Raw genomic sequence first — 15,199 nt, 5'->3', positions numbered from 1 at the left:
CCACTTCCTCATCAGAGCAGGCACAGAGAGCTGCTTAGAACCATGTCCAGTTAAATTTTGGATATCTCCAAAGATGGAGATTTTACAGCCTCTCTGAGCAACTGATGTCAGGTTTTCTCTACCCTCATGGTAGAAAATTCTTTTTTTCTACAGAGCTGGAATTTTAACTTGACATGTACAGCAAGAGGAAAAAACATCCGCTCTAGCTGCAGCTAGAAGCTACACTCATTTCTGGTGTGGTTTGTAAACCCCTCAAAATTTCTGCTTCCTCCTTAGTATTTTCCCACTGCTAACAAAATAACATTTCTCTAATCATCTCCATTGTCCATGAGCTCCATTTGTGTCCTGGAAACTGCCAAGGTTGTGTCTCATTTCAATTTCTTGATGGCCTTGCTCAAAGGCCAGTTGCCATTGTATGGAAGTCCAGTATATTTAAAATAATCAATTAGAGAAAATGACACAGTTCCAGCTGCCTTCCAGAAAGCTCCTTTGGCAAGAGCTAAACACTGCAGCAGGAGTACATACAGGGCTGCCTTCTCATGGCTAAATGCATACAAATATGAGAGTTAAATCAGGAATACATATTATTTCAATGAGATTTTTAAAAGCCTTTTTTTAGTTAATCATGGCATTGTGGAGGAGCTTTGAACAATCCCTTCCCCACTCCAAATCCCAATCACATCTTCCAAATGTGATGTGGAGTAACAAGGATGATTCAGATTTAAAACATCTGAAATTATTATTGAAAAGGAAAGGTTTTATTCTTCACTTTTTTTAATGAGGAGAATAAAATACTATGTTAAAGCAAATCTTTAATGCAGCACATTTTTCATTTAACAAGAAAAACCAGGCAATAATTTCCACCCCAGTGGAAGAAGGGCAGCTCTTTGCACGGCGTTCTCAAGCAGGCTCCCTTGGTGTTAACATGCACCACAAGCTGTAGCTATTTTGATGGTTTTTAGCTTCAGCATTCCTACATGTCATTGAAAACATCCGGCTTTCCCCTAAACAAATCTGTACTTTATTGAGGTATCTGCCTAGAATACATATTTCTTCCCATGCTATCAGATAGGAAGTTTGCAAATGGAACAATAAAATACACACAACCCAGACCAAAGATGAACATCCTGCCTCCATGGTACAAGGCTCTGCCTATGCCCAGTGTGGCAAACTGTTCCTTCTCTTTCCACAGCTGTTTTATTACTCTATGCCTTTTTTCAGGGCTGATCATAAAATCTGATCACTTCCCTGGTTCTCTATCTATGTGACTTTGCCTTGGGGCTGTGCCCATTCCCTGGGAGCCTGGGCAGTGCCTGCCCAGTGAGGGACTGCAAAGATACCCGGGCATTTACAACGTCATTCAAGATTTCGAACTCTGCAGCAATAAACCAGTTCAATGTGTAATTTTATGAAGAAATTATCTCTTCAGGTCTCAATATGTGTATGTCTCTGCCAGTTCTTCTCTTCTTTGCAAATTAAATTTTTATCTTTGCATCAGTTTCTCCCACAGTCAGGTTGCAAAGAAGGATGCTCAGTTATCTAAACACTGAAGCTGGTTTGGGCGCTTGCCAGCTTCAAAGGCATCGTGTTCACTACCCACTGGACTGCTTTAAAGGATGCCTTTCTTCTAAAATACTACACCCTTTAGAGGTATATTTTATTTATATTTTATTGGGTCTTTATTTCTTGAAGTTTCTTCAAGACTCTCACTGGCATCCAGAGGAAATTTTGTGTCAGGGATGAGGTAAATTAAAACCAGCTATCAGAAGGGAAGGGTTATTTCTGCTTAATGAAATCAGCAAATGCCTCTGTCAGGAAGGTGTGGATCCCAGGAAGGACAGTTGCTTCCCATCAAGCAGGAATACTGTGTTTCCTTAGACAGTACATTTTAATCCTTGGACAGTGGTCCCAAGAGATGCCAGTGGACAATAACAGGGAGGGCTCAGGACATTTCTGGTCTGGCCAGAGGAGATGCAGCATCCTGGGGTCATGGGAGGCAACACTTCCTTGTTTTTCCTTTCAGCTGAAGATCAGGAAGCAGCAGCAAATTGCAGCCCCAAGGTGTGCACAAGCAGGAGCTGCGGAAACACAGGCAGCCCCCTCACACCATGGACACAACTGAGAGTTCATCCACTGCAGGGCTGCCAGGGGAACTGCTCGAGCCAGCCCACCAGAGCCAGCCCACCAGAGCCAGCCCATCAGCCTTCCCTGAAAATGAGCCAGAGCTGCTCTCCAGACTCAGCTGCCTGAGGTGCCCTGTCCTGAGGATTTACATTTGCCTCGTGTTCTGCTCTCTGAGCTCAGAAGAGCTGCTGTGAAAGCATCCCTGCTCCCAGCCTGCAGCCCACGTGGGGACAGGAGCTGTCAGAGCTGTCCGCAGGGAAAATGCACCTGCTCACATTTCACTGGGCTCTGCTCATTCCTGTGGAGTCCCTGCTCCTCTGGGCACTGCTCTGCACCAAGGTGTCTGCTCTGCCAGCAGCTGGAAGGAAGGCATGGGTAAATTCTTCCAGCACTGGGTGATGCAAGCCTGGAGTTTTATTCACACTATGCAATATTTCTTCATTAAGAGCACTGTGAAATCCTGAAGCCAGGGAGAAAACAGTTGCTGAACTAAGTCATTCCTGACAGGAATTTTTCATCCTGTGCCTAAGACATGGTTTTTCTTTATTTTAGGAATAAAGGTTTTTCACTACATTGTGTTTTTCACTAGTTTTTTCACTATGTTGTTCACTATGATGTCTTTCATGACATCAGTGTGGATTACAGAACCTGAGGACACAGTCTCAAGATGTACCAAGAGAAATATAGGCTGGATATTAGGAAGAAGTTTTTTACAGAAAGGGTGATAATGTTCTGCAATGGCCTGCCTGGGGAGGTGGTGGAGTCCTCATCCCTGGATGTGTTTCAAAAAGCCTGGATGTGGCACTCAGTCCCATGGTTTAGTTGAGGTGCTGGGGCATGGGTTGGACTTGGTGATCTTTAAGGTCTCTTGCAACCCAGTCATTCTGTGAAGTCCGTGAATTATCAAAGAACTGAGTAGGAGCATCAGATGATGCAGAGGTCAAAGTGTGTTTTGGTGGTTGAATAGAAAGATTGGAGTTAAGAGTTGAAATAATCTTCCTGGGAATTGTTTGCCTGGGAAATATTGGAAAAGTGAAAAACTACCATAGATGATTGATAGACTTGGTCCAGTGTAGATTAAGTTTCTGAAATTCATATGAATAATTTGTGTCTGTAATTTTAGATTTCACCTAAATCTCTGTCACTATGCAAAAAACTCTGAATGATAAAAATGCTTAGAAGCATGATAGAGGATTATTTTGCCATGACTTTTAAAGATAGAAAATATTAAAATATGTGAAGTAACATGAACTTAAGCCCAGTAACATACAACAGACAGAAACTGGCAATGGTTACTGGCTAGAAATGGAGAATTTTCAGTAGTAGAAGAACAAGTTCTTTCTTGTGACCCTGTCTAGCAACCTCTGCTGTGAACAGAACTATTGATCCAGGGAGGGTGTTTTGCTCAGAGGCAGGAATTCAGCCTCTCTGTGTGCAGGCAGCTCTGCTCCCAGCCTGCTGCCCAGCAGGGCTCCAGCCAAGTGGAGATGACCTTGCAGTTCAGTCTCTGTTTTCTGACTGATAAACCCAGGCCCAGCCCAGGCATTGGTTTCCCTTTCAGCTGCACATGCACAGGGCCTTTCTTCTGCATCGTTTCAGAAATGCAGCTCCTCTCTCTCACATTGATCCAGATTTCAGGCCAGCTTTCACTTGCATTTCAACCTTCCTATCATCTGCAGCTGAGTCATTTCCCACGTTTCCTGTAGTCTGGATTAATCCCTTCTTTGGCAGATGGGATTTCCACTCCCACTCTTCCTCCACAGACAACTCCTTGAGCAAGTCATCTTGCTTTTCTGCCTTAGCTTTTCCATCTCTAGCATGGGAATCAGGACGCTTTCCTTCCTTGGACCAATTCTGAGAACAAATCCACTTCTGTCTACAGAATGCTGTGATGACTGCCCTTGAAAACTGCAGCGTAATCAGCGTCATCCATAATGACGCTTTCACGAGGGTAGCCATGAATAAAGAAACCCACTGTATTCCTCCTCCCAGCTAACCACACCCTAGGAATGGAGAATTGCAGTCACAACTGTATTATTATAGCACAGATGCTGAAGGACAAGTATCAATTGTACCACAGACAGGGACAGTGTGGCAGGAAAAGGACAAGAATGCAATTCTCCACGTGCAGCTGAGGATTTGTGGGGCTCAACCTGAGCCCACAGAGAAGGAGGAGGAAGAGAAGAAGCTTAATGGACCAAGCACAGACATCTGGTTTCTGCAACAGAAGCAACAATGATGGAGAATAAAGCTTGGAGAGCCTTTTAGCATCATTGAGGAAACAACCTGAGATTTTAGTAGGCAGCTCTATAAGTGCCCTTCCTCCACAGCCTTGGTCACACTCTGGTGACAGAAAACAATCTCCTGGGGAAATCCACCGAGCTGGAGAGCGCTGAAGTTAATGAAAACATCATCCAGCTCTCCACCAGTCAATATTGACCAAATTGCTGATGATGTTAAATAGACTCCCTCTCATTTGAAATGCAAACAGGTAAATATTAGTGCTACCTCTAATGAGACTTGGAAAATGTACACACCAACCCCTGCTCGTTACCCTTAGGCACAGCCTGGAGGGTACAGAGCAAGGGAGAGGCTGTGCTCTGTCACAGCTCACTTAGACCCAGCTGCAAGAAAGCTAAAAGCAGAAAGAGCACTCAGATTATACTGGACACGAGCTCGTGCATTGGAAATTATTCCAGATTGCTCTGTATTCATGTTTCATCTGTATTTTCTCAGCTCAGAGTAAGGCCTGAACAACTCCTCCTGCAGTCAGAGGTGTGTGAGGGCACTGCAGGATGGATGTGCCTGAGGGATCTCCCCGTCCCTCGCTGTGGAGAGTGGGACCAAAGGACACCTGAACTCCCTTGGTTTCCAGTAATGCTTCAATTTGTTTTCACAGGCACACCAAACCAAAGAAAACACTGCTCTGCACACCCTTTGTATACATTCCTTGGACTCCTTCTTTGGAGAGTAAATAAAATATTTACAGTCTATAAATCTAGGAAAATTGTTTCTCTTTCAGCAGCAGATTGACTTCCCTGGCCTGCTGCAGGGCAAATTGTGTACCAGTCTCCAACTCATCTCCTTGCCTGCAAGATTTATGTATTTTTAGAGCATCTTGGAAAAGATTCTTGTGATTTATGATTTTTTTTTTTTTTTTTTTTGCCAGAGAAGATACTAGGGACTTGCCCTACAATACAAATCATATTCTGCAACAATTGTTATGAGAGTCTTTTGCAATACAACTTTGTAGGATGCAGACTTTCTTTTACTGGCTTTATTTACATCTGCTGTGTTTTATGGGCTCTGCAGCACTCACTGATTTCTGAATCACTTGCATTGTTCCTCATACCCTTTTGGCTGAGAGCAGTGCTGGGTTTTACACAGCACTTTACAAGCAGGACATGCATGTTGAAACAAATCATAATGCTTGGGATTTGTATCCTTAAAGTCCTCTTCAAATACAGCCAAATCCAGCTTTGCACCATTGGGTAGGGAACCAAGAAGAGTTTATTGCTGTTTCAGTGGAAATTGAGTGGCCAAAGTGACACTGTGTCCCCACAAACCCAATATGTGCCCGGGTGGGACATCAATGTTGGCCCCCACCATGTTGAGGGAAGAACAGGCTCCTTTTATTTTGGAAATGGTTAGTCACACTCAAAGGAGACCTAATGCTCTTTCGGACCATAGAAACACAAGCTTTGGTGTATTTCCATGCAGTCTCAGAAGTTACTGGGCTGATTTCCTCCCTCTCCAACAGCACGGAGTTGGGCGAGGCTGAACCTCCTTCAGTGCTTCTCTGGTTGTACACACAAACACATAATGAGATTATGCATGGTGTGCAAGCTCCTCTCTGGTCACAGTACACAAAATATAGATAACACTTAATCCAGTTAAATGGAATAAGATTAATGGGGCAGTTATTTTCCAAAAGGAAGTACAGGAGCACAGGTGGTTGCACAGATGAATCAAGCAGTCTCATTCCCCAGCTACTGGGATGTGTTTTAGGACATTTAGGAGTCTGATTTGATCCTCATTGAAACAAAAACAGAAAAACAGTCATCCTCTGCTTTTTGATAACTGGGATGTGCTCAATCTCTTAGTTACTCTGTTTTTTCCTTCATTTAACTGCTCCACCACCAGCTAAAGTCACAAGCATGGGCATCTGCTAAAAGAGTAAAATAGGTAAGGCTTCTTCCTCCACCTTCTGCATGTTAAATGAACTAATGAAATGCGAGGTCCTGCTCATCCAGACACCTCAAAGCCTGACATGGAGTAAGAAAAATGTTTGAGGGCAGACCAGACTGACACCTGCTATGACACTAAATGCCACGGCCACTGCTGACAGATGCCTTTAGACCCTGTGTTTTCAGCTGCTCTTTACAGTTCAGGTTCAATCAGGCTTTGCACATCACTCAGACATACCTGGAAAGGAGATGCACAAGAAACTATGAGAAAGGTTTGCAACAAAGATGATGGTACATTGTTCTTCCATTTGTGAAAGCTTTTCTGGACACACACTGGGTACTGAGAGCTGAATTCCCTTTTTGGTTGAGGGCAGAAGTCACAAATAGCATGAGCTGTATGTTCAGGTTTGCCCCACACTAGGCCAATGCCAACAGCAGGTCACAGAGGCAAGCACAGCCCCAAGGCCACCAAGGGAGGCAACAACACTTTGCATTTCCTTACCATAGTTGTGCAAAGGTGGGAAATCTCCCTTTACCATGGCATGGATGATGAAAATCAAGGGTTTTTAGAAGCCAGATGAAGTGGTCCATCCCTGAACATTAGCAGAGACTTGTTTAAGTATCTTTAAAGTGTTTTCTTTTAGTGTGGTTCAATCCAACTTTTCTTTAGCATGGCACCTGGGCCTGTGAGTCACAGCGAGCTCCAGAGACTGGCAGTTCTTTCCTTCCCTAAAAAGCACACACACACACACACACACACACACAGACTCAAAACAAACAACAAACCAGTAACAGATGTTTGCATGGTCTCAGATGTAGCATACCCATAAAAAATGACACTGCCACAGTCGTTGGAAGCAAGTTAATATTTAGTTTGGCTTACAGTTCCTTCAGACTCCCAGGGCAAAAGTAACCTTAGGGGAGATGCCTCCGTAATTTTTGGAGCATGAAGCACCACATCCCAGCAGCAGCAGACTACAGATGCTGCTGGAGCTGATGCAGAAGGGTTCCAGCTTTCCTTTCTTCTCCTGTAGCACTGTCAGTAAGACTTCCATCTCTTACCCCCAGCCAGAAAATTCTGCATTATCTCTGTATTTATCTGGGTGAGTGTTAATACACAGTCATGTACCCAACTCCTGCCTCTGCTGTGGCTCAGCAATTTAGGGAAGTTGTTAGTGACCTCAGCTATTTTGTAAAACTACAATTAACATGGACTGTCACAGGCTCAGTCTGTGCAGGAAATGTCTCTCTTTTATTCCTAAGGTCAGATTCCCTTCCAGTCCCCATGGTCACTGGTGACTGACATTCTCCTGGGTATCCATTGTCTTTTTGTCATGAAAAGCACCATTTGACCCACAGGCAGATTTGCGTCTCTCCTCTTTGCAGAGATGTTTTCTGAAGGGGGTGACAGGAGATTGGCACCCCACCCAATCCATTTGGGACCCTGCTCAGGGATAAGGGACATCTGTGGATTTTCTGTGCCGTTCTTCAGAGACAGGTTGTACCAAAGCAGACTCAGGGAGGCCTGGGCAAGTGGTTCAGCCTTCTCCACATCATCCTGTGAACCTGTCCTGGCTTTCCCCTCAGCTCCCCTTACTGTTCAGCAACAGAAGAAGTTGGTGAGAAGACCCCACTTCACAGAGGTCTTTGGACTTCAAAGAAAGAAATATAGTTGAATTTTGTGATAACAAATAACACAGAACTGCATATAGTTACTGCCTTTCACTGGTTTGATAGTGGCCAGAATGTTTTCATGTAATTTTTAACCAAACAGCCTCTCTCTCTCTCTGGGATGTATAAATCTTTGAAATGGGCATTGAATTGAATCTGAATTTCTCAATCTACAATGGTCTGCATTGTCCAGACATGATGGAAAGCACATTTTTCATTCTGCTTAAACATGCATAAATAACACCCAAACAATGTGTCATATATGAACATGTTTCAATTTAAACACTTATTCTGACATGTCCCTAAACCAACTAAACTTACCTGGAATGAACTCTTAAGTGATTTGCAACTTTAAATCACCTTGAGTTTATATTATGACTTAGTGGAATACTTGCCTTTTAATGCCTCCTATTGCCATCCCAGTTCCTCTCTCTGTGTCTAACCTACAGAAATGATAAAGACAAATCTGCTGGTGATACCATCACTGCCTTTTTGTAAGGAACATCCTTCTCTACTGACTTTTTCTTTCTTCCTCACAGACAGAACCTTTTGAGCAGCCTAGGGAGCAAGGGAGTTTGTTTTGATGATGAATTGAAACCCCTTTTTTCAGTAGGTACTGATGAAGTGGGAGCATTTTCACAGATCTGCAAGTTGAAAATGACAAAGAGGAAGAAGGATAGATAGACACTAAAAATGTAGGGGAGAAACAAAGGCAAGATTTTTGATATGTTTATTGAGAGGAAGCTCCCAAAAATGATGGGGAAATTATTGTCTTCCTAAACACCATCAAATTGCTCAAGAGTGGATTCACCTTACATGGCTCAGATACCAGAATGTGGGTGTCTGTGCTCATGCCAGTTATCCCAGCAAAACACAAGGGAAGGTCATTCACTTCATTTCAGCACCAACCAGCCTTTGGAGGTCCTTATTTCCCTTCACTGACTCTAAAGGGATCCATGGAGGAGTTGCTGGAGCACTGGTATCTCACCCTGAGATGTCAGGAGAAGGCAGGCAACTCCTAACCCACAGCTCTGTATCATCACCTGTATGTAAAAGCTATGATGAAAGTGCATTTATAATTAATCACATATCCTTACAAGCTGGGGATTTCCATGGAATAGTTCCCTTATGAACCATAACACACACTTCCTGTCAGCTTAATGTTTTCTCCAAAGGTGTGCAGCAACAATTGCTCCAGAAGAGCTCAGTGTTTTGGACCAAGTTACAGTTTCTAAGGGAATCATAACTTTGCCTTGATTTGAATGCAATTAAATTCTCTGCCATAATAGCAGCATAATGACAAGAATATTTTTTCTTTATTTCCTCAGCTTGGAAATTAAAAGGGAATAACACACATTGGTGCACAAGGAAATAGACCTTCAATTCCATACAGACAGCAGTATTCTCAAGTAAGTGTGTTCTCCTTTCTGCTATGGAAAAGGATGCAGGAAAACCCAATTATATATTTCCTTTTAATGCCCACATCCTGTGCATGAGAAGGGGGAAGTTGTGCCAGCAGTTAGAACACGGACTCAGCCATGGCTTGTAGCTTTTCTTCTCAGTCCACTCTGCCCTTTAGGCTACTTATTGAATCCCTGTTTGCCAGCCTGAGATGTTGAGACCTGAGACTTGATCTGATAAAGGCTGTGTACAGGTTTAAGTTTGCACATGGCACACAGTCCCTTGCTGTGATGCTGATAAATGCCCTGGGTAGAGCGCAAATGATGACTCCACCCATGTCACTTCTACTACTCAAAGCCATCCTTCAACTAGTTATAAACTTAGAATGTTGTTTGTTGGGTTTTTGTTTGTTTGGGATTCTTTTTGTGTATAAAATGCATGAAAAAATCCCCAAATTTTCCATTACTGTTATAGTCACCTGTTTTTGTTTTATGTTCTTGCAAGCAGTGTTTTTATGGCCCCCTGAAAGACTGATTTACATAAAATTTAACAGTGTTTACCTTCTAACGTAGGAGATACAGTTGAGATCACAACAAGTAAACTGCTTTTATTGTTATAGGTTTTCTTTTTGTCACTTAAAACTCTAACTTAAAACTGTGCTTTAACTTAAAGCTGAGTATATTCCTGAGGGAGGTGAGGAGTGGGAGTGGTTCTGGGCTTTGCAAATGGCTGTGCCAGAGAAGAAATCACCAGTGGGCAGTGTCCCTCCCAAAAGGAGATGTGCACCTCTCCCCAGGAGGAGGTAGAACAGCTCACACAAGTGTTCTCTGTATCATTTAGTGTCAGAATGAGCTGTGCTAAAGCATAAGAGGCTAAAAAAGAAAGTCATGCAAGCCTAACTGGTACTGAGAAACAAACGTGCAGCCTAGAAGAAAATGTTCTTGGCTTTCTTGGTGCTAACTCAGTAAGGAGCAGAACTCAGCCTGTGCTTTGCATCCAATTCTGCACCTTGAAAGGCAGAGGCACCTTCTGCTGGTGACCTGAACAGGACCACAGCACCCAATGCTCACCTGCCACTCCTTCCCTGGGTTTTCAGACCATATATTGTCTGTGTTTAGAGAAGTGCCATAATAAAAGGGGCAGGGGTTCTGGTGAACTGGACCTTCAGGCACACAAATAAAAGTTGATCTTGGGAGCTGGATTTGATGATCCTTGTGGGTATTGCATGATTCTGTGATCTTCACTGATTTATCTTATTCTAGCACAGGCACATGGGCTATGATTGCAATCCCAGCACGAAGCACTCTCCAGGCTGAAACCCCAGTGTATGACTTTGGCAGTATCTGTGCTGCATCAAAATGTTGAACAGCTAACAACTAAAGTCCCTGCTTAGTCTTTCCTCTCTCAGCCCTTGTCTGAAATTAACAGACAGTTTTGCTAAACTGTTAATCTGGAATTAGAACCTCAGGATTGGATGCTCTGCCACAGACATTTTCTTCTTGTTTATACAGTTCCAAAATGTGGGTGGTTTACTGGAGGGTTTATCTACCTATTTTGTCTTATCTTTCCTAATTGCAAGCTCAGGTATAAACAGAATAATTGAATCTGCAGAGTAAAGAAACAAGCGCTGCACACAGAACTGGGATCAGTAAAGATTGCCTGAAAATTCCCAGATGTATCTGTAGGTTTCTCCTACAGCTGGGCTTGCTTTGTGTCCCAGGGTTTTGATGTAGGCTCTGCTCTCTGATGATGAAGTTGTAAAACAGAAAACTCTGGAGAATTATTCAGCCTTAAGTGACGCAGAATAATCTTTGACTCTTTTAAAGTATTTCATTCTCCTTTTTGCCCTCTGAACAGGTGTAGTGTTGGGTGAGGTGAATGAGAGCAGTTCCTACTTCCAAGGGCATTATTTATTCAGAGATAATTTTTTATTGGTTAAAATGCATTCTCTTATATGCCCAGAATTTGAAGTCCATGTTTTTCTGTATTGCAGATTAACATCCATTTCCATTTTAATAACGACAGTGAATGCAACAAGCAGGGCCAGACTGTGCAAAACAAATGTCTGCTAATTTGTAGTCTTTTAAATATGTAAAGCTAGTCTTTGATGTTAATACACCATTAAAAAGGAGCTGGGAAGTTCACAAGTCTGTTCCTGTGTCACTTGTCAAGCAGCAGAGCAGCTCAAAGATCAGCTTGCTGGTTTGCAGCATCAAACTCACCTCAATGACTTCGGCATCCTATAAAAAATTTTGGTACCTGACATCCTAAAATTTTATAGAACATGCAAAATCCATGGGAGGAAGCTGCATCTGCAGGGCTCATGCCTTTCTGTGTCCTTCATGCTTTCTCCAGCAGCAACAGCAATGTGAACCATGACTTGGCTTCTCCAGCAGTCCTGGGGAATGGAGGAATAACCACATCACCCTGACAGTCAGAGTCCATGCACATGCAAGACCATACTTTCCAACCCTGAGGATTATGTTTACAAAAATCCTTGAATATCAACACAGTTAGGAAATTGTTCAATGTTTTGGGACTACAACATTTGAAGGGGAAATGAATTTGTCATAGTGAGCTTTACTATAGCCAGGGTCGAGGTGATAACAATTAATAAAAATCCTTAAACTGTTTCTGGCAGCAGCTTGTGCAACATTTTAGTTTTCCTTCTGAACTCCTGTTAACTGGGAAAAATGTGCAGCAATTTCACTTATTCTTTTATAAGGTGAGCCATGACTGCTCTCATTTCTCCCATTTCTGAAGGGAAGAGCTTCACTGAAGTATCAGGAAATCATCAGAAAATAAACAGGGTAACTTAGGCATTTGAAACAGTTTTCAGCTTGAAACATGGACAGTTGTGCTGTTAGCAGCTACCTGATCCAAGAAATGGTCTATTTTTCACCCATAACAAGTAGGACACAGGTACAATACATATACTTTGGGCATAAACAATGAACTGCATTCCCATTTTTAGGGGAAGACAGAGTCTCATTAGCATTGCTGTATTGATATAACTCAGACAACATGCAAGGCATGCACACACTGATTGCACTGCAGTACTGTGATGAAAGCCAAATCTTTTTTCCCCTCATAAATAGGCCAAATTGGTGCTTCTACACCACTGTTTTACCTGCTATCTTAAGAGGCTTGTTCTTTTCTTTTGGCACAGAGGTGGAGCTGCTTTCAAAAGAAAACAACCAGGTACAAGTCATTGACTTTCCATACTCAAATATATTCCTCATCTTTCATCTTTCCAAGAGTTTTGAGGGGCTTATTATTATAAAAATAATGAAAATTTCATCTTTGCGAATATTTGTCTTTGCCTACTTTTAGTCCATGACTCTCCCAGATCTGAGTCAATTCATCCCCACAGCAGCAGGAGAACTGAACAAGGAAAGCCAATTTCTGTTCTCATGTACAAAAAAAGTCAGGATGAAATTTGTCCTCCTCCCGCAGGAACAACCCCCCAGCACTTGGTTTTGATATTAAACCCGTAATTTATTTGTGAGTTAACCAACTAATACCTGGTTTGAGCATCACTAGGCAGGGACAGAGCACAGGCCCAGCGGATGGTACTCTTAATACCAAAATTGTCCTAGATATCAGAAATTGTTTACACTGTTTATCATTTTTCAGCTTCTAAAAATAGCTCTCCAGTATGCACTGTCTCATCTCAGAAATGAGTAAAACAAACACCAGAAATCAGGGAAATAACTATTTTCTGCTTTTAAACATATTGTTGACTATACGAGAGTGGCAGACAAAGACTCCATCAACAAATTTGTGCATAAGGAAATGGATTTTCATGTAAATAATTATTATGAATGTTAACTAGCTGCACACATCATCAGAAAAACATCAGGAAGGTTTGTTTGTGGAAGCTAAACAAAATATGTTTGCTTCCTGCTGTTCTTTTATGGGTATTTTTATTGGAAGCAGAGTTTATAGAGGCATAGCAATTATATATGTTTCACTGTAAAAGCACCACTTTTCTTTGGAAACAGTATCAGGCTCTCTGCAGAAAAACAAAGTTGGCCAAACTTCACAGTTATCAACCTAGAGTTGAAAATATTCCCTCTTCTGGAATGTCTTGATGTTGTTTATGTGCACCTTTCTGGTAGTGATTTCAAGTGCAGCAAAAAATAATTAATTGCTAGAAAGTTGAAGTAGAAATTACTTCAAATGGGATCTTGCCAAGGATTTGGCAAACAAACTGTTATTTATTTCAGCATTTTCATCCTGGTGAAGGAAAAATGTCCTTAGATGAAAACTTATCTGCCTGGTTTATTGGATGATACTAAAACTGTAAGTGATGAAAAGGATGTAAGCTTGCTGGAGTCTTTCTAGTTCACATGGTAGCACTTCCTGGCAGGAATAGTCTGAGACAGCTTTTATAACCCAATCTTCAAACAGGCCTCACCTCCATCTCCAGTTTTTCTGTTGTTTTCATGAAAAACTCTGCCTCTGTGAACAGAAGAACACAGGTTTCCAGTGAAAGTTTGGGTGCATGGTGCCATAGAGCTGATAGGCATTGCATTCCTGTGAAAACAACTTCCATGCTAAGGAAGAGAAGCACTTTGCTGTTCTCCTACTGAGTGGGGCATGGACACCAAAGGCACAGGGGGCTGTGTCTGAGAGCCACATAAATATCCCAGAGGCAGGTCCCAAGAGGATGGTGCCAGACTCTTTTCGGTGGTGCTCAGTGACAGGACAAGGAGCAATGGACAAGAACTAAAACACAAGAAGTTTACAACATGGAACCATGGAATATCCAGAGCTGGAAAAACCCACATGGTCATCCAATGAAGCCCCTGTGCCTGTTCAGACACCCCAACAATCCCACCCTGTGCATCCCTGGGAGCATTGTCCAAACCCTCCTGGAGCTCTGGCAGCCTTGGGGCTGCGCCCATTCCCTGGGGAGCCTGGGCAGTGCCCAGCACCCTCTGGGGAAGAACCTTTCCTGATCTCCAGCCTGACCCTGCCCTGCCACAGCTCCAGCCATTCCCTGGGTCCTGTCCATGGACACAGATATTGGAGCTTACCCTCCACTTCGATGGGGAAGAACTTCTTTGCACGGAGGGTGGCAGAACCCTGGAACAGCTGTCCAGGGAAGGTGTGGCATCTCCAACTCTGAAATATCCCAAACCCACCTGTTTCACCTGCTCCGGGTTACCCTGCCTTGGGGGAATTTGAACTGCACCATCTCCAGAGGTCCCTCATTCCCCCACCGATTCCATTATTCCGCATTTGTGTGTTATGACCTCACCGGGCACCTGCTTCCTCCCCGCTCAGAGCCCCTGCCCCGCGACGCCGCGGATGTGAGTGCGGGAGGAGCCGTGCCGGTACTCCAGGGTGCGAGTGCGAGATGAGCGGTGCCGGTACCCGGGGTCCGAGTGCGGAATGAGCACTCCCGGTACCGTGGGAATCTGTGTGCGGGATGAGCACTCCCGGTACCCGGAGTCCGAGTGCGGGATGAGCACTCCCGGTACCGTGGGATCTGTGTGCGGGATGAGCACTCCCGGTACCCGGAGTCCGTGTGCGGGATGAGTACCCCCGGTACCCCGGGATCCGAGGGCGGGATGGGCACTCCCGGTACCCCGCAGCCCGCGGGCGGCTCCTCCCCACGGTGACGGCTCCGCCCCGCCCCGCCCCGCCCGCTCCGCCCCGCCCGCTCCCCGAGAGGCCGCTCGGCTCGGCTCGGCTCCGCTCCGCTCCGCTCCCCGCCGCCGCCGCACACCGCCCGGGAGGCGCAGCCGCCCGCGCCCGCCGCCCGCTCCGGCCCGGCGGAGCCGCTCCGAGCGCGGCTGCCGAGGTGA

General features: G+C 44.1%; 1 protein-coding gene across 1 annotated transcript in view; it reads left to right on the top strand.

Moving 5' to 3' along the window:
* Positions 1-15,056: 15,056 nt before the first annotated feature.
* The window catches only part of C9H1orf21 (chromosome 9 C1orf21 homolog), a 101,888-nt gene continuing 101,745 nt past the window's right edge, over positions 15,057-15,199 (top strand). Inside the window, exon 1 of the mRNA XM_059478730.1 lies at positions 15,057-15,195. The gene's annotated coding sequence lies outside the window, so the exon portion shown is untranslated. The remainder of the gene's footprint in view (positions 15,196-15,199) is intronic.

Source organism: Ammospiza nelsoni, chromosome 9 (genome assembly GCF_027579445.1).
Source record: "Ammospiza nelsoni isolate bAmmNel1 chromosome 9, bAmmNel1.pri, whole genome shotgun sequence".
NCBI lineage: Eukaryota > Metazoa > Chordata > Aves > Passeriformes > Passerellidae > Ammospiza > Ammospiza nelsoni.
Note: the sequence above shows the minus strand (reverse complement) of the source record. Positions and strands in the feature narration are given on the sequence as shown.